This window comes from Mesoplodon densirostris, chromosome 17, assembly GCF_025265405.1.
Source record: "Mesoplodon densirostris isolate mMesDen1 chromosome 17, mMesDen1 primary haplotype, whole genome shotgun sequence".
NCBI lineage: Eukaryota > Metazoa > Chordata > Mammalia > Artiodactyla > Ziphiidae > Mesoplodon > Mesoplodon densirostris.
The window spans coordinates 27,400,538-27,419,416 of NC_082677.1; the positions used below are offsets into that span (position 1 = coordinate 27,400,538).

Here is an 18,879-nt window from a genome sequence, read left to right on the forward strand (position 1 = left end):
TGCTGTGTGTGTGTGGTGCTTTTGGGTGAGGTGGGATTTGAAATAAAAGAAATAATTAATTAAAAAAATATGAGTGACTGGGACCAGAAAATAAGCACACATGGCAATTCTAATTGCCTGAGAGAGAGAAAACTTGAAAAAAATTTCTTCTTTACAGTGATAAATATAAATGTGGTAATTAATTACAAAAGAAAACTTGGCAGATTTCCAAAAGTTTTGTGGTATAGATAACTATATCTATGTCTCTATATTTCTCTATATATAAAGTATAAATTAAGTATAAAGATATATATATATACATATATATTTATATAAGATTTTTAAAGGAATGGTATATACTACACAAAATTCCACAATTATATATATATATATATATATATATATATATATATATATATATACTAACATATATCCTAAACAACTGTAACATGGAGGTCCAATATTATTCACCTTGAACTAGAATATTAAAACACATGGAATAAATACTTTTTTAAAAAAGAAACATCAAGGATTTAGCAAGAAAATATTTATTTTACATTCTTAAAAATACAAATAATGAAAGATAATTCACTAGCAGAAAAAAATCTGTAATTTGGGATGTGTTTGCTTTTCAAATTGCCTTTCACATTTTAGAAATATTTTTTCTGTCATGAAGAATATAGTGTTGCATTACAATTTGCAGTGTTTCATAAAATATTTACTAAATTTTATATAGTAAGGAAGCAAAAGTATTTTAATCAAAATTTTATAAAAGATTATATGTCTATATATATGTATATTCTTCATAAATTATTGGGAAAATATATGACTCAATTATTGATTTAATTAGGTTTCATAATCAATACTTTCTTATCCATTCAGTTTTTAAAAGCGAGATATTTGGGAAATAAATTCAATGTATCATATTTTCACATTAACACATAACATTACAGTAAAACGAGAAATCATCCACCATGTTCTGTAACTGTTGTTATTATATTTGAATCTTTGTTTTCTATCTCCTTTATCAACATATCATTCCACATATTTTCTCCAAAATGGAAATTTGAGGTGCCATTCACTTTTCTTATTACCCTTATTGGCATTATATCATCTCTAATCACAAATTATAAGGAATTAACCAAACCTGAACTACGTATGAAGGGAGATGCTGAAATTAGAGGTCTAAATTAACTAGAAAATAGATCATCAGTTCTTAAAAATATTTTTTAAATAAATATAATAGCTATATTGTATTGCTAGGAACAACTTAAATTGTTGTGGTTGTTATAGTTGAAATAGCTGGACTTTTAGTATGTGAAAAAAAATGCAAGCCTTCATGAAGAAAAAAGTTGCTACTTGAAAATCAGTAACAATTTTCTTTGCAGATCTATCAGCATGTTATTAGCTGGACTAAAAGTCATATTAGGACAAGAGAACTATATTCAATATCCTATGATAAACCATAATAGAAAAGAATACTTTAAAAAAGAATGTACCCCTATGTATAACTGAATCACTTTGCAGTACAGCAGAAATTAATACAACATTGTAAATCAACTATACTTCAATAAAAATCTGTTGATAAAAAAGACAAGAAGCTTCATTTAATTGTTATGGCAATGTAAGCAGTGCCACCAGTTTACATCATTTATGTTCACATCATTTTCTGATACTTCATATTAGTCCACTGTTTTGAATGCAAAAATTCAACATGACAAAATTTGGTTTCTAGACATGAAATATCAGGAAATAAATTTTAAAATTTTCTTCCTGTCTTCCTCTGGTGCTCATTCCGCTCTTGTGTACGAGATTGCATACGGCATTCTGGTTTTTACTTTTGACTCTGAAAGAGGAGTTCAGGAGGATCATCATTCATCACGCACAGCTCACCTGGTGAAAGCTAACTGCATGAGATCATTTTCTCCATGGCTGGGGAGGGGGATATCTTGCTTGTCACAGACTATTGAAAATCATCAGCTTTCATCAGTGGATCCTGAAATCGTGGAAGGAATGATTCACCTAAAGGAAGCAGAGGGCATAGCATTTCAAAAGTGATCTCTAAAGACTGATTATTTCTTGTCCTTGACACCCTGCCAAGGGCTAGATACATTGAACATTTGGGATGTAATGAAGCCTACAAATCACTGGTTGCTTAGAGTCTCACTGGACCTACGGGAGGATAGCATGCTTGACTTTAGTTCAGTTTTTTATTACATGTTGTAAACTTTTGACAGCTCTGATATGTCTTGTCATTGATGTGTCAAGATTGGACTCTGACAGGGTGTCTGACGTGATTGAAATCAAGAATGCTCTACTGGATCTTTTAGAAAATAATGGGAAATCTTCTGTTGTAGGACCCTGGGAAATGGAATAACATTGCATAATTATGCCATTGAAATAACACAGAGTCATTTTAAAAATGAGCATTTTAGTTAGAGGGAAGGGGCTTTCTCTGGACTGCAAAACTTATAATTTAATCATATATTATAAAAATTCAACAGACATAAAGGCACAAGTTATACATTTTACTAAGGGTTAACTTTGCTGGTAGAAACTTGTCCATCTAATACCTGCTGCTAAGCGGTGTTTTGATGTTTTACTGCAGTTGATGTAAATGATTTCTTTGTCACACAGGAAAAATCACAAAAGACTTGTTATCAACTGAGAGATAAACTCTGCTTTTGTTATTCCAGTATTCAAAGTGCTCACTTGACAATATTTGAAAATCTTTTATGACTGTCTCATGAAATGCAGTTTTGAACAACACCATCTTACAAGTAAGAACACTATCAATGATAACAGTGGTTTACCCTGTGGAGAAAGGATTGTGGATCAAACTGTTTTTTTCTTCTTCAAAGATATTTTCTACTCATAAAAGCTAGCAAACAGGAAGATAAGATATTATTTTAGCCACAGTAAATCCTAATCAAAGTAGCAGAGTACTGATGTGAAAGAGTAGCTCCAAAGAATTCTTCAGGTTGATTTTGTAATTTTTCAGTAGAGAGTACCCACTTGTTGATTAAAAGATCCAGGCCATCGCTGCCTGAGTTGTTATTTTGAAGAAGTTAAGTAAACAATCACCTTCCTCCCATGAGCTTAGGAATATTGCCAAAGCAAATGAACAAAAACGTCCATGCAAAGAGTCTTTTAAATATAGGAAGAAAAAACTATGGGGTATAAAAAGTCATTTTCTTCGAAACTTATTTCTTTCCTAAAGTTTCTCTGCCCTACACGTGAAATGTTAAATTAAAAAATAGAGCTTGACAGTAGTTGAAGTGGTAAAAACAGATTTTATTCAGGAACTATTGTGACAGGGGAATAGAGACCTCAGTATCAAACTCAATACAAGAACAAGTGGGGATTTATAGTCAGGGAGCAGGGAACGTAGGTTAATACATGGAAAATTACTAAGGAGACATCAAGGGCAGGGGATTTCTGATAAATTGACTTAACAGGATTCTTGCTGAAGGGAGGTAAGGGTGTTCAAATATCATCTGGTGGATGGTGGAAGATGAGGAATTTGACCAGATATCAAAAGTAAGGGGTTCTTAAAAATGGTTCTGAAGAACCTAGGAGCAAGACAGGAATAAAGACATAGACATATAGAATGGACTTGAGGACAGGGGGAGGGGGAAGTGTAAGCTGGGACGAAGTGAGAGAGTGGCATGGACATATATACACTACCAAATGTAAAATAGATAGCTAGTGGGAAGCAGCCACATAGCACAGGGAGATCGGCTCGGTGCTTTGTGTCCACCTAGAGGGGTGGGATAGGGACGGTAAGAGGGAGAAGACATGGAGATATATGTATATGTATAGCTGATTCACTTTGTTATACAGCAGAAACTAACACACCATTGTAAAGCAATTATACTCCAATAAAGATGTTAAAAAACAAACAAACAAAAAGACTGTTAGGGATCTTCTAACCAGAAAAAAAATAAGGGATTCTCTCTAACCTGACTTAGCATTATTCTTGCTAACACTGGCCTATGCAGGCCCAGCAAGATGGGGACAAGGTTGAGGCCTAGTCCAGAAGAGGGCACAGGAAAACTTGACTAACGTTTGGCAAAGGAGCGAGTCTTCATCAATGGTAAAACACTATGCTTCTTTGGCACTAAGTTCATGGTGCACATCAATTGTAATTCTTTTCTATTTTACTTGTTATAAAGTATTATTCTGAAATTAATTTATACCCACCAGAACTTTCTGATACCTATGGGTATCTTTTATGAAGGTCTAGTAACATTTTGGAGAAAACTACATTTTATCTAAAGTACACACTTAATATTTGAAGTGTTTAAGAACTGATCACAAGTTTTTGGAGGAGTGGCTGAGAGTCAGGCTTTGGAGTCAAAATTTCCAACCTTGGTTCTATTATATATTAGCTGTATATACTTGGACACATTACTTACATATCTTCTCTACACCTCAGTTCTTTAATAGCTAACATGGAGATCATAATATCTATCTTATAAGAATGTTGTAGGAGGGCATAAGATAAGATATGTAAGGTTTTTAGTACAGTAGTACCTCAACACAATAACTTAGTGTTGGCAATATTCAAAACAAAGATGGGGAGATTTGTTTAAATAATTTGATTTAGTTTGAAAAAAAAGAAGGGAAACAAGATTTCTAGAACTGAATAAAACTCTTTAAAATTCTGGACTTTTGAATCTGTCATTGCAGAGTGCCCTCTCTGTCAATTGTGGTTTTAAATCTGTTACTTATACTAGTGCAGCTTCTTACTGTGATAAATTGTTCAAAAATATACAATGTGTACACTTACTTCAAGTTTAGAGGAGATAAGGAAATTGAGTATCTAAATGTAAATGAAAAATATCAACCTTGGTCCAGAAGTAATGATTACAAGTATTTATGGAAACAAAGGAAGCAAAACATATACAGTTGTAAAGGATCTATTAACTTAACTAGTAATCTTCTTGACTTTGCTAAACACAAATATGTGTGTGTGTGTGTGAGTGTGTGTCTGTGTGTGTCTTTTAGAGACTTTTGATTCTAATTTTAATTTGCCCATGAAATTGAATTTTCTTATTTCCCTCAGGAAGCAGTTTGCTGCATAGTCTTGAATATTTCATTCAGAGATGCTCATCCATCTCATTCAAAAATGTTCACCTGTATTCAGCTTTACTTTCCCTCTTCTCAAGTTTGATTTGGTCCATATTTTTCTATTATAATCTACTGCCATGCCCTAAGATGCATTTTTCTGAATTGGTAACCAGGAATTATAATACTACAGTGTTATGCAATTAGAATATGACAGTCATGTTAATTTAATACACACTTATAGTCACTGACCCATGCCATTGTATTTTTTAGATGGGATAAAAGATGCTTCCCTGGTGGCACAGTGGTTGAGAGTCTGCCTGCTGATGCAGGGGACATGGGTTGGTGCCCCGGTCCTGGAGGATCCCACATGCTGCAGAGTGGCTGGGCCCGTGAGCCATGGCCACTGAGCCTGCGCATCCAGAGCCTGTGCTCCGCAACGGGGGAGGCCATGGCAGTGAGAGGCCCACGTACTGAAAAAAAAAAATGCTAAAAACACCTGCTGTATTTCTGATTTATGTTTACCCAAATTTCTTATTCAGTCTTAGACTGTTTGCTGTTCAATTTAGAAATTATGTGATCAACACCCAGAGGATCTTTGGCACTCTAACACAGAATCACATGCTGAACGCCACTAAAATAATCTTAACTTTTAGCATAAACAAATGATTTGAATTAAAACAAAAATTGGGAACTTTTCTGGTGGTCCAGTGGTTAACATTCCACACCTCCAGCGCAGGAGGCCTGAGTTCGATTCCTGGTTGGGGACTAGATCCCACATGCATGCCATAACTAAGAGTCTGCATGTCACAAATAAAAAGCCCACATGCCGCAGCTAAGAAGTCCACTTGCCACAAGCAAAAAGAAAAAAAGAAGACCCCGAAGGTCCCACGTGCCACAAATAAGACCTGGCACAGCTAAAATAAATAAATAATACATAAATAAGTTAAAAAAATATTAAAATATATTACCAGCACCTACTCTGTGCAAGGCTGAGTATTACCACCACTTAATGCTGTTCCACATGGTAGAAACTGACTACAACTTTTATGGAGAAAACTGAACTTGACTGACATTGACATGGGAATGCACAGCATATTCCAATCCAATGACCAGTGGGGCTTTCATGGGGCTGTCCTTTGGATTTCCAAGAGCAGAAATGCCACCCAATTGTAGGGGAAGTGGAAATAAGATGGTTTTTCCAGCTTAGAGCAGGAGCAGCTTTTAAAATTGTTTAATGATGACATTTTTCCAATGTAGCATGACCCATCAGTGAGAAATTCATAGGAAATTGACATTAAAAAAATCCCCATTATGTTAACCTTGCTGATTCTATTGTGTGTTAAAAGGATATTCTCAAAGTTTGGTGGAGATACAGAGGGATAGGAAAGGAGAAAAAATGGAATTCATTCAAAATACATGTTAGTGTTTGAAAAAGTTCTTAGTTTTATTTTCTAATTTTACTGAACAGTAAATCAGGGACAAAAGGTGAAGTGATTTGTGAAAGGTCACACACAATACATTCTAAATCAATCCCTCACTACATTGCAAACTTACACAAAGTGTTTCTTTTTATTTCATTACATCTTGCATCATAATGTCTCCCTACCAGATTGGGATGACATGGAAGTCGTTATCTTCTGCTCTAATAGCTTCTATAGCTGTAAACCTATTGATGTAATACTCCTCTAGATAATTTCTTCCAAAAAATGTTTTAAATGCACCACAAAATTTGTGTTTTGTCTTTCACTTTCTAATTCATCATCTTCCTTGCCAGCTGTGTTCTTCCACTACACCCTGCCAATTTTTTTGGTGAAGTCAACATTTATTCCCATCCTGTGGGAGTCATCCTTTAATTCCCTCTTTGCCTTGACTCCTGTTGATTTAATGAACAGCAGCATGATCATCTGCTTATTTGTCTCCCAAGGTATACTGTATGTTCTTTGGGGAAACAAGCTTAGTCTTAGTCATCTTTGAATACTTAGGGTTTGCTAAACTTTCTTTCACACAATAGAACGCTAATGGGTATGAAGCAATGGATGGAACTAGGATCTTTTGTTTGTTTTTAATGCAGTAGCACTTATATCCTATTTTCCAAACAAAAAATTCTAGCAAATTGTAAATTCTTTTCTAATTCTGTGAAAAATGCCATTGGTAATTTGATAGGGATTGCACTAAATCTAATCTGTAGATTGTTTGGGGTAGTACAGTCATTTTCACAATATTGATTCTTCCAATCCAAGAACATGGTATATCTCTCCATCTGTTTATATCATATTTTATTTCTTTCATCAGTATCTTTTAGTTTTCTGAGTATAGGTATTTTACCTCCTTAGGTAAGTTTATTCCTAGGTATCTTATTCTTTTTGATGCAATGGTAAATGGGATTGTTTCCTTGATTTCTCTTTCTGATCTTTCCTTGTTAGATTATGGGAATGCAAGAGATTTCTGTGTAGTCATTTTGTATCCTTCAAATTTACCAGATTCATTGATGAGCTCTAGTTGTTTTCTGGAAGCATCTTTAGGGTTTTCTATGTAGAGTATGGTGTCATCTACAAACATGACAGCTTTTCTTCTTCTTTTCCAATTTTGATTCCTTTTATTTCTTTTTCTTCTCTGATTGCTGTGGCTAGGATAGGACTTCCAAAACTGTGTTGAATAATAGCAGCAAGAGTGGATATCCTTGTCTTGTTCCTGATATTAGAGGAAATGCTTTTAATTTTTCACCATTGAGAATGATGTTTGCAGTGGATTTGTCATATATGGTCTTTATTACGTTGAGGTAGTTTCCCTCTATGCTCACTTCTGGAGAGTTATTAGCATAAGTCAGTGTTGAATTTTATCAAAAGCTTTCTTTGAATCTATTGAGATGATCATATGGATTTTATTCTTCAATTTGTTGATGTATTAGGACCCAGTTGTTTATTTTTGTTTTTATTTTCATTACTCTAAGAGGTGAGTCAAAAAAGATCTTGCTGCAATTTATGTCAGAGTGTTCTGCCTATGTTTTCCTCTAAGAGTTTTATAGTGTCTGGCCTTACATTTAGGTCTTTAATCCATTTTGAGTTTATTTTTGTGTATGGTGTTAGGAAGTGTTCTAATTTCATTCTTTTACATGTAGCTGTCTAGATTTCCCATCACCAATTATTGAAGAGACAGTCTTTTCTCCATTGTATATTTTTGCCTCCTTTGTCATAGATTAGGTGACCATAGGCATGTGGGTTTACCTCTGGGCTTTCTATCCTGTTCTACTGATCTATATTTCTGTTTCTGTTTCTGTGCCAGTACCATACTGTCTTGATTACTGTGGTTTTGAAGTACTGTTGGTGGGAATGTAAATTGATACAGCCACTATGGAAAACAGTATGAAGATTCCTTAAATAACTAAAAAGAGAGTTACCATATAACCCAGTAATCCCACTTTTGGGCATATACCCAGGGAAAATCATTTTTTAAAAAGACACATGCACCCCGATGTTCATTGCAGCACTATTCACAATAGCCAGGACATGGAAGCAACCTAAGTGTCCATCAACAGGTGAATTGATAAAGATGTATACATATATACAATGGAATATTACTCAGTCATTAAAAGGAACAAAATTGTGTCATTTGTAGAGATGTGCATGGACCTAGAGAGTGTCATACAGAGTGAAGTAAATCAGAAAGAAAAAAACAAGTATTGTATATTAACACATATATGTGGAATCCAGAAAAATGGTATAGATGATATTATTTGCAAAGCAGAAATAGAGACACAAACATGGAGAACAACTGTATGGATACCAAGAGGGAAAGGAGGTGTGGGAGGAATTGGGAGATTGGGATTGACGCATATACACTATTGATTCTATTTATAAAATAGATAACTAATGAGACCATACCATATAGCACAGAGAATTCTACTTAATGCACTCTGGTGACCTAAATGGGAAGGAACTCCAACAAAGAGGGGATATATGTATATGTATAGCTGATTCATTTTGCTGTACAGTAGAAACTAACACAATATTGTAAAGCAACTCCAATAAAAATTAATTTAAAAAAAGAATAAAAATAGTTGATGTAGTGTATTACACTGATTGATTTGCAGATATTGAAAAATCCTTCCATCCCTGGGACAAATACCACTTGATCATGGTGTATGATCCTTTTAATGTGTTGTTGCATTTGGTTTGCTAGTATTTGCTGAGGATTTTTGTGTCAATGTTCATCAGTGATATTGGCCTGTCATTTTCTTTTTTGTGTGATATCTTTGTCCGGTTTGGGTATCAGGGTGATGGTGGCCTCATAGAATGATCTTGGGAGTGTTCCTTCCTCTGTAATTTTTGGACGAGTTTCAGAAGGATAGGAGTTAACTGTTCTCTAAATGTTTGATAGAATTCTCCTGTGAAGCCATCTGGTTCTGGACTTTTGTTTGTTGTGTTATATTTAATCACAGTTTCAATTTCAGTACTTGTGATTGTTCTGTTCAAATTTTCTACTTCTTCCTGGTTCAATCTTGAAGGTTGTATCTTTCTAAGAATTTGCTCATTTCTTCTAAGTTGTCCAATTTTTTAGCATAGAGTTGCTTGTAGTAATCTCTTACATTCCTTTGTATTTCTGTGGTGTCTATTGTAACTTCTCCATTTTTAATTTCTAATTTTATTTGTGTCCTCTCCTTTTTTTTTTTTTTTTGATGAGTCTGGCTAGATGTTTATCATTTTTTTTTATCTTCTCAAAGAAGCAGCATTTAGTTTCACTGATCTTTGTTGTCTTTTTTTTCTTTGTCTCTATTTCATTTATTTCTTCTTTCATCTTCATGATTTCTTTCTTTCTACTAACTTTGGGTTTTGTCTGTTCTTCTTTCCCTAGTTGCTTTAGTTGTAAGGATAGGTTGTTTATTTGAGATTTTTGTTTTCTGAAGTAAGATTGCATTGCTATAAACTTCCCTCTTAGAACTACTTTTACTGCACCCCATAGGTTTTGGGTCATCGTGTTTTCATTGTCATTTGTCTCTAGGTATTTTTTGATCTCCTCTTTGATTTCTTCAGTGATCCATTGATTATTTAGTAACATATTGTTGAGCTTCCATGTGTTTGAGCTTTTTACAGATTTTTCCTGTAATTGGTTTCTAATCTCATAACACTGTGGTTAGAAAATATGTTTGCTATGATTTCAATATTCTTAAATTTACAGAGGCTTGATTTTTGACCCAAGATGTGATCTGACATGGAGAATATTTTGTGTGCCCTTATTTATATGAAAACACAAAACACCACAAACAGCCAAATCAATCTTGAGAAAGAAAAATGGAGGAGGAGGAGTCAGGCTCCCTGACTTCAGAATATACTACAAAGCTACAGTCTTCAAAACAGTATGGTACTGACACAAAAACAGAAGTATAGATCTATGGAACAGGGTAGAAATCCAGAGATATACCAGTCACCTATGGTCACTTAATCGAACACAAAACAGAAAAGACTGTGAGGAAAAGACACTGGAAAAAAGGCAGTGTCTTCAATAAGTGGTGCTGGGGAAACTGGACAGCTACAAGTAAAAGAATGAAATTAGAACACAACATAACACCATGTAAAAAAAATAAACTCAAAATGGAATAAAGGCCTAAATCTAAGGCCAGATACTATACAATTCTTAGAGGAAAACATAGGCAGAACACTATCTGACATAAATCACAGCAAAATATCTTTTGATCCACCTCCTAGAGTAATGAAAATAAAAACAAAAATAAACAAATGGGATCTAATTAAACTTAAAAGTTTTTGAACAGCAAAGGAAACCATAAACAAAATAAAAATACAGCCATCACAATTAGAGAAAATATTTGTAAATGAAGCAACTAACCAAGGACTAATCTCTCAAAATATACAAACAGCTCAAGCAGCTGGAAAACAATACAAAACAAAACAAAAAAATGAAAAACAAACAGCCCAATCAGAAAATGGGTGGAAGATATAAATAGGGATTTCACCAAAGAAGACATACAGATAGTTTAAAAGCACATGAAAAGGTGCTCAACATCACTACTTATCAGAGAAATGCAAATCAAAACTACAATGAGGTATCACATCACAGTGATCATAATGGCCATCATCAAAATATCTATAAACAATAAATGCTGGAGAGGGTGTAGAGAAAAGTGAAACCTCCTACACTGTTGTTGGGAGTGTAAACTGGTACAGCCACTATGGAGAACAGTGTGGAGGTTCCTTAAAAAACTAAGAACAGAGCTACCATTTGATCCAGCAATCCCACTCCTGGGCATATATTCAGAGAAAACCATAATTCAAAAAGATACATGTAGTTTTGGAAGTTTTAGCCACAGCAGTCAGAGAAGAAAAGGAAATAAAAGGAATCCAAATTGGAAAAGAAGAAGTAAAACTGTCACTGTTTGCAGATGACATGATACTATACATAGAGAATCCTAAAGATGCTACCAGAAAACTACTAGAGCTAATCAATGAATTTGGTAAAATAGCAGGATACAAAATTAATGCACAGAAATCTCTTGCATTCCAGTACACTAATGATGAAAAATCTGAAAGTGAAATCAAGAAAACACTCCCATTTACCATTGAAACAAAAAGAATAGAATATCTAGAAATAAACCTACCTAAGGAGACAAAAGACCTGTATGCAGAAAATTATAAGACACTGATGAAAGAAATTAAAGATGATACAAATAGATGGAGAGATATAACATGCTCCTGGATTGGAAGAATCAATATTGTGAAAATGACTCTACTACCCAAAGCAATCTACAGATTCAATGCAATCCCTATCAAACTACCACTGGCATTTTTCACAGAACTAGAACACAAAATTTCAAAATTTGTTTGGAAAAACAAAAAGCCCCGAATAGCCAAAGCAATCTTGAGAACGAAAATTGGAGCTGGAGGAATCAGGCTCCCTGACTTCAGACTATACTACAAAGCTACAGTAATCAAGACAGTGTGGTACTGGCACAAAAACAGAAAGATAGATCAATGGAACAGGATAGAAAGCCCAGAGATCAACCCACGGACATATAGTCACCTTATCTTTGATAAAGGAGGCAGGAATGTACAGTGGAGAAAGGACAGCCTCTTTAATAAATGGTGCTGGGAAAACTGGACAGGGACATGTAAAAGTATGAGATTAGATCACTCCATGACACCATACACAAAAATAAGCTCAAAATGGATTTAAGACCTAAATGTAAGGCCAGAAACTATCAAACTCTTAGAGGAAAACTTAGGTAGAACACTCCAGGACATAAATCACAGCAAGATACTTTTGGACCCACCTCCTAGAGAAATGGAAATAAAAACAAAAATAAACACATGGGACCTAATGAAACTTCAAAGCTTTTGCACAGCAAAGGAAACCATAAACAAGACCAAAAGACAACCCTCAGAATGGGAGAAAATATTTGCAAATGAAGCAACTGACAAAGGATTAATTTCCAAAATTTATAAGCAGCTCATGCAGCTCAATAGCAAAAAAACAAACAACCCAATCCAAAAATGGGCAGAAGACTTAAATAGGCATTTCTCCAAAGAAGATATACAGACTGCCAACAAACACATGAAAGAATGCTCAACATCATTAATCACTAGGGAAATGCAAATCAAAACTACAATGAGATATCATCTCACACCAGTCAGAATGGCCATCATCAAGAAATCTAAAAACAATAAATGCTGGAGAGGGTGTGGAGAAAAGGGAACACTCTTGCACTGCTGGTGGGAATGTGAATTGGTACAGCTGCTATGGAGAACAGTATGGAGGTTCCTTAAAAAACTACAAATAGAACTACCATATGACCCAGCAATCCCACTACTAGGCATATACCCTGAGAAAACCATAATTCAAAAAGAGACATGTACCAAAATGTTCATTGCAGCTCTATTCACAATAGCACGGAGATGGAAACAACATAAGTGTCCATCATCGAATGAATGGATAAAGAAGATGTGGCACATATATACAATGGAATATTACTCAGCCATAAAAAGAAATGAAACTGAGCTATTTGTAATGAGGTGGATAGACCTAGAGTCTGTCATACAGAGTGAAGTAAGTCAGAAAGAGAAAGACAAATACCGTATGCTAACACATATATATGGAATTTAAAAAAAATGTCATGAAGAACCTAGGGGTAAAACGGGAATAAAGACACAGACCTAGTTGAAAATGGACTTGAGGATATGGGGAGGGGGAAGGGTAAGCTGTGACAAAGCGAAAGAGAGGCATGGACATATATACACTACCAAACGTAAGGTAGATAGATAGTGGGAAGCAGCCGCAGAGCACAGGGAGATCAGCTCGGTGCTTTGTGACCGCCTGGAGGGGTGGGATGGGGAGGGTGGGAGGGAGGGAGATGCATGAGGGAAGGGATGTGGGAACAGATGTATATGTATAACTGATTCACTTTGTTATAAAGCAGAAACTAATAAAAAAAAACCCAGAGGGTTAGATAAAGAAGATGTGGTACATATATACCATGCCATATTACTTAGCCATAAAAAAATGAACAAAATAATGCCATTTGCAGCAACATGGATGGACCTAGAGATTGTCATACTGAGTGAAGTAAGTCAGACAGATAAAAACAAACATCATATTATATTGCTTTATATGTGGAATCTAAAAAAAAATGTTTACAAATGAACTTATCTATGAAACAGAAATAGAGGTACAGATGTAGAAAACAAACTTATGGTTACCTGGGGGTAGTGGAAGATAAAGGAGGGGAGGCATAAATTGGAAGATTGGGATTGTCACTACACACTACTCTATGTAAAATAGATAACTAATAAGGACCTACTGTAAAGCACAGGGAACTCTACTCAGTACTCTGTAATGGTCTATATGGGCAAATAATATAAAAACGAGTGGATATATATACCTGTGTGTGTGTGTGTGTGTGTATAACAGATTCACTTTGCTGTACACCTGAAATTAACACAATATTGTAAATCAACTATACACCAATAACATTTTTTAAAAAAATTCCAGCACATAGTGTGAGGTAACCAAGTCCTGACTTACATCAGAGTCTCCTCAGGTCTCCTCTTGTTTCCTCTGGTTCTTCCCTGGGCTAAGCAACAGTTTCTTAACTGCTTTTTCTCACACTTATTTTGTCCCCTTTCAAATTGTCCTTGTGTTGATATCTGCATTTCTGGGTAAGTACGTTTCAGGTATCATTTAAATAATTTACAACTCAATTTTTTCTCAATTCAACACACTCATGGTTATTTCCATAGCTGTTGGTCCTCAGATCACATCTTAAGGAAATAAAATACTTTTTATATTTATTCAACCAAACATGTGCCAACCTGAAGGAGTTATGCGTCATGGTGTCCTAGCCTTCAAGAGATCCATATGATTACCTTTTTCAGAAAACGTCTCTTATTATAGAGCAAGGGATAATAAAGAGCTTACCTGCACACATTCAGATCCTAAATGATATTTCCACATTTTCTCCTTCCGGAAATCCATGCCACTGTCACACTGACCAATTCATTGCAATAGCATCTGTCCCTGGCAAACAATTCTCCAGCCGTTGTAGCTGACTTTATCAGTGCAGTAGCTCCTTCTGGTCTTCCTAGCTCAGAAATGGGAGCAAGATCCCTCTTGAAGTGTGTCCCCCAGCTGAATCCTTCCTGTATCATAGAGGACAGTGACCCATTGGTGAGTGCATCCACACTGATGATAACAATCACTGGGCAAGACATGGTCTGCTGGTCCTCCTGGATAACAGCCAGCAAAGGCTGCAGCCATATCACATTCACCTCACAGTTGCACTCCAGAAACACCAGAAGTTCTCTTAGACCATAGGTTGCTCCAATCATTCTTCCTCCAATCAATCCCTCACACTTGTATTTCTTATTTTAGACATATTAATCTAGCTCTCCATTTAAATCACCAAAGTCACTATCATTATCCACAAAGATGATTTCATGGAGATGATGTGCTGGTGTGCCATCTATGACTCTGTGCATTGTCCTGAGCAAGGCCAACAAAGCTTCATTATAGAAACAAATAACAACCCTAGTGGCTTAGTGTCTCTTTGACTAGACAACCCAAACCAGTCAGACAAGACTTTTTTTACATACGTCACTCCTCGTGTCTGACAAATCTTCATGACTGCCCAAGTAGTTACTAATAATCATATAAAGTCATGTTTCTGATAGCCTAAGTATCACAATTCCTGATCACTCTCATTAAAAATCATATCCAGTTCAGAAGAGAATTTCACATTGCCTTCTTCTGGATCTTCAATATGATTATCTATCATATCACAATTTTGTTTGCATTTAATTATGACTCTAATACCAGACATGGCATGAAACAGGGATAGAATTTATGTGGGGGGGGAGTGATACAAGGGGCCCAGACCCCTTGATGGACACATTCTTAAGCAGCTGAGTCACTTCACTGAAGATGAAATAAACAAAAAGAAAAACTGTACAGGACAGACATAAAAAGGCACCCAACAGAAATATCAGACTGTGACACTTCCCACTATTGACCTAGCAGAGCTGTAAGGCCTTTTTCCATTTCCTGGAGCAGAAGCTGTGAGCCAGAAGCTGGTGCTGGAGGCTGAGTGTAGACTAGTGAGAGTGAAAAACTCCAGGGTGTAGCCTGAAGAGGGTGGGTGTAAAGCCCACAGAACTTCAGGGGGTGCGTTCTGTAGGCTTTACTTCCAGGTTCTCCATCAGGGTGAAGATCCTGGAAAGATCACTTGTGACTCCCAAACTAGGGCTGTGGCATTCTCATTCCTCTCTGTAGCAGCTGTCACAGCTGTTGTGTCCCCAGCCAGGCAGCACTGGGCTGCCTTGAAGCCCAGCATCAAACAGGCAAGGACATGGTGACAGCCACCAGCCAACCCAGGCCCTGGGGCCTCACACCCCAACTCTCATCTTTTTTTTTTTTTCCCCAAAGATATTAGCAGGCAGGCTCTTAAAATTAAGCAGGAATTAAGAGCATGTTTTGGGGAATAGCAAGGAAGAAATTTGCACACTTCCACTCCTCTCTTGATCTCATTTTGAACTGAACCAGGGGTTATTTGAAATACAAAAGATAGAGCCAAGTTCTACATGTAAGCTAGAAGAAACAAAAGAAGAAGAATAAGGAAAAATGAAAAATAACAATGTTCCATTGGTAACTGGCTATTGGTTTTTGTTTGTTTGTTTGTTTGTTTGTTTTTAAGAAGCTGAAAATCTCCCTTTTGAAAAATTTTGTACAGTTTAGTTTCTGTCTTCTAGCATGGAGACTGTTATTCTCCTTGGAGGCACACAACTCCTTTGATGCCTATGACTGCATTAATATATCTTTCTTATGCAGAAGTAAGGCATTTTGTCTAAGCATGTGGCACACTGACTAGAAGATAGAAGATGCTAAATAAACAATTTATTGAAATAAATTGAATAGTAAGTTTTTGCTTTATTTTGAGACTCCTTTAACATTTTATTTGTGTAAGCTATACAAAGTAGCAATTGAAAAATGTAAAAGTATTATTATCTACCTCAGAGTTGTAGGTAGGGTAAAGAAGCTAATATTTAGAGTGACCTAGTTAATCCTTAGCATAGAGTAAGATCTTAGTTAATGCTTGTATTGCTATTGTTGAGCTGTTATCAGTAATGAACACAAATGGACTTGTGTGTATATGTGTGCATTTGTGTTTCTATATGAGTACATTCATAAGTGTTTGTGTTTTTATATACTATATCATGTTTTATGTGTATCTCTAAATTCACTTAAAATGCTTTCTTACTTTATTTTTGAAATCTAAGTTCATATATATTTTTAAGACCATGTACATTATTACACTTAATGTGCTTTTAGGGAATTTTGAAAGAGCTATTCTAATCTTTAGAGCTTTCAATATTTTTAAACCTATTTTCAAAATGTGGAATTATCCCCTTGAGTGTATGAGGAAAAGCCCAGTTTCCAAAATTGAAAGAATGTGTGTCATTTCTACCTAGAGCAGTTGCACAGGTGAATTTTACAGGAATGGGGAAGATTAACTAGGAACTCAGTATGATGTAAAGGCATCTGAGAAGCAGTAGGAGATAATACTTGACCTTCTGAGGCTTCTCAGGGGATTGAAGTTAAAACAACTCCAGGTGGTCTTCAGAATCACTTGACATTTCCTGTAAGTGATGGACCAAACAAGAAAAAGTCAGAAAAAGTCAGAGTTACAATAAAGTTCCATTTCACCAATTTATTGAGCATATTTATTTAAAGTATCTCTTTGGCTCTACAGTTAGTATATCTAAAATGCCTCTCTCTACTCATCACAGCAACCAACATGGTGCTTGTAAGTATCAAAGTTCATCCTCAGGTCTTACCCTCCCCTCCAGGCTCTCAGTCAATCCCAGAGTTTCAGCAATTCCATCTGTGTTGATTACCTAAAACCATTTTGCCAACCCCAATATTTTCCCTGAGATCGAGATTCATATGTTTAACACCTGCTTTATATCTGCATTTGAGTGCCTATCAGTATCCAAGACTCAGGTTTCCCATTTTTCAAGACGAATGAGCATCTATTTGATGTATTCTGTAGTCAACACCGTGGGTACAAAGGAGAACACACAATGCAGTCTTTTCCTTGTGGAGCTTGTGGCCTAAACCACAGGTCAACAAACTTCTTCTTCTTCTTTGTTTTTCTTTTTTATTTTTTCTGCAAAAGACCAAGTAAACCCAATTCACAATAGGAGCTAGAAAGACTTTCCCAATACACAATGACAATAAACTGCTTCTCTCACCATGTGCCCATTTTGCACTTTACACATACCCTTATTTTACCACTTACCACATTGCATTACACTTGTTTCTTTGCACTAGAGGTCAGCAAACAACAGACTGCAGGCAAAATCCAGCACCAGACTGGGTCCTGTAGGATAAGTACATTACAAATTGTTTAGAAACATCATTTTTATTTAATTCTCCAAAAGCTCTTTTTCTAAATTTAAATTTACCATTTCTGATAAAAGATACCACCACCCTCTGAGATTGTTGGATTAGAAAAGTTAGACTTTTACACTCCAGCCTACATGAATAGGTTAGTTGTGGTGTTATGTACACAAGAACTAGTCTAGGCTTTGTACTTTATAAGATATGGGGGTTTTATTTAATAAAAGAATTCCAAATTATTAATATATCATTTGGTACAAGCCTTGGAGGAGGGTGCCCAAGTGAGGGTCTCAGACACATAAACTTTACGGTAAGTAGTGTGTCCATATGTTCCCTTGTATTTCCACTTCTTTTCCCTCTAGTTCAGATCTTCATTTTGCTTCCCCTGGATGTCTTTTTTCTATTGGTCTTCTAGGGCTGCCATAACAAATGACCACAACTCAGGTGGCTTAAAACAAAGTTTATTCTCTCTTAGTTCAGGAGAACAGAGCTAGCGATCAGAATGTCAGCAGGATTGGTTCCTTCCTGTAGCTCTGGGAAGGGGAAACCATCCCATGCCTCTCTCCTAGCTTCTGGTGATTGAAGGCAGTGCTTCACATACCTTGGTTTGCAAATACATTACTCCAATCTGCCTCCATCTTCACATCACCTTCTTTTCTGTGTTTCTCTGCATCTTACTAAGGACACTTGCTGGTCATAGAATTTTGGGCCTATCCTAAATCGAAGATGATTTTATTTTGAGATCCTTAACTAATAACATTTTTTACATAAGGTCATATTCTAAGGTTCTGGGTGGACATGATTTTTCATGAGACACTATTCAACCCATTATACTTCTCCACTCATATTCCACTTTGGTATGCTATCATTTACTACTGTGTTGTCAAAATAACTTCATTGTTCTGGTCATGCTACTTCCTTGCTCAA

General features: G+C 35.7%; 1 pseudogene; it reads right to left on the bottom strand.

Annotated features, from left to right (window-relative positions):
• Window positions 1-14,078: 14,078 nt before the first annotated feature.
• On the bottom strand, window positions 14,079-18,590 carry LOC132477413 (polypeptide N-acetylgalactosaminyltransferase 11-like; annotated as a pseudogene).
• Window positions 18,591-18,879: the final 289 nt, after the last annotated feature.